This window comes from Miscanthus floridulus, chromosome 4 (genome assembly GCF_019320115.1).
Source record: "Miscanthus floridulus cultivar M001 chromosome 4, ASM1932011v1, whole genome shotgun sequence".
NCBI classification, from domain to species: domain Eukaryota; kingdom Viridiplantae; phylum Streptophyta; class Magnoliopsida; order Poales; family Poaceae; genus Miscanthus; species Miscanthus floridulus.
In genome coordinates, this window is record NC_089583.1 from 58,759,802 (window position 1) to 58,761,804 (window position 2,003).

The 2,003-nt window shown below is 46.6% G+C and overlaps 1 non-coding gene across 1 annotated transcript; it reads right to left on the minus strand.

Annotated features, from left to right (window-relative positions):
• Positions 1-1,690: 1,690 nt before the first annotated feature.
• On the minus strand, positions 1,691-1,797 carry LOC136553006 (small nucleolar RNA R71). Its single transcript, XR_010782914.1, has one exon. It is a non-coding gene; the product is annotated as a small nucleolar RNA R71 (small nucleolar RNA).
• Between the last annotated feature and the right edge of the window lie 206 nt (positions 1,798-2,003).

Here is a 2,003-nt window from a genome sequence, read left to right on the forward strand (position 1 = left end):
CACTTGACCATTCATTTATTTTATACTCCCTTTGTCTCTGAACAAATCAATTTCTAAAGTTGAAGTTTTTGGAGCCAGGTAGAGAAGTATCTCTGGCGACCCAGTGGGTCTCAAACACCTGGGCTTGAGTTCCAAAAAAAAACCCCTAGGCTTGCACCAAAATCAAGCCTAAACCATCCAATATGTTCAAATCCTGTCCCATCCACAACATTGCTAGCCTGTTTTAGCTTATCTGACTCTTGAATTGGCTACTCTTTCCTTCTCTTAGTTATTTCTAGCAGAAACGATGGCCCTGGTGGTGGTAGGGAGAGCTTGAGGGGCTCATGGAGGGTCTGATGCTCTCAGAGGAGAATTGTGGGATTAACGTGCTTGGAAGACGTCAGTGGGGGATGGAGGTAAGGTGGTACAGGCAGTGGGGATGCTATGCTCAGCAAAACCTAGGCACATAGAAGGGATACATTGGGGGAAATTTGGTGCCCTCTGAAGGGAGTCTGGTGTAAGGAATTGCATGAGAATCTCTTCCTATTTTCCTTCTTGCAACTGGGTAAGCGGCGGGCAATAAATGAGGGGTTGTGGGAGTTTGGTGGTGACTTGTTTGTGGCGGTGGGTTTTGATGGCAAGAAACGCCTGAAGGATCTGGAGTTTGTATACACGCCGACATGGATTCATGTCTTCGATCTATCACTTGGCCTCATCAATGATACCACCGAAAAGGAGATGTCTGCCAAGGTGGGAAAGACCTTGGTGGACGATGATGATGACTGATCAGCAATTAGGGGCTATTAAGTTGGATATTCACTAGGCACTGCTTCGTGGGGTGTTGATGCAAAAGGATGAAGGGGGAAAGGATTGCTGGTGCCCAATCAAATATGAATTTTCCCAAACTTTTGCAATGTTTGTGGATTGTTGGGTCATATATCAATAAAGAGTTTGATGAGAACTGTGGCAAGGATGAGAGGAAACAGAATGGAGACTGGTTGCGGGTTTATCCTACATGTACAAGAGTGGCATGTGGGGAATACAGGGGATGAGATGGAGCAACTAGGATGGGGTTGGACCTGAGCTCAATTTGTCCCATTCTACAGGATGCAACACATGCCCTTGTGGGAGAGAAGGATTTTAACAAGGATAGAGAAAGTACTTTGGTGAATAGGATATTGACTAGGACCTATATAAGACTCCGGGAAAACAATGGCTTTGAGGAGGGTGTCAACTTTAGAGAGAGCAAGAAGCTACTGGAGGGAGAGGAACATAAGAGGCAGGAGGTGGAGGGAGCAGAAGTGGTGGACATGACGATCTTTGCTGATCAGGCGGGACTACAGGAGCAGTTCCGCTAGGAAAGATGAGGATTATAACATGGAATTGCTGGTGTTTGGGGAATGGCCCCACAGTTCGTGGGTGCAGGAGGCTCCTGATGTGCTTTTTCTTGCAAAACAAAGCACAACAACAGATGGATGGAATGGTGGAGATGGAGGCTGAACATGCCTAATATGTTGGAGATTTGTGGAGATTTATGGTATGTTCACCATCAACGGAGTCACTCAAGAGGCCATTTGACTCTACCTCTTCTCGTTGTCATTGCCCGAGAAGGCGAAGCAGGGTGGTTCTACTCCAACAGTGAAGTCATGAACAATTAGGATAAGTGTTCCAACGCTTCCTTGTCAAGTTCTTCTCGATGGGAAAGACTAATGACCTTCGTAATAGAATTTCAAGTTTTCAACAACAAGCAGATGTGTCCATCCCTGAGGCGCGGGAATGCCTTCAAGAGTACATTCTAGTGTGCCCACACCATGGAATGGAGGATTGGCTCCTAATCCAAAACTTCTACCACAAGGTCATCAACATGACTCGTGACCACATCGATGCTATTGCTGGAGGAGCCTTCTTCTCGCTGAATGTGAATGAAGCTAACAACCTGATCGAGAAGATGGTCCCCATCCAAGGGTGGAGCAATGAACGACTCCAACCTCGCAAGCGAGTAATGCACACCGTCATGGAAGCAG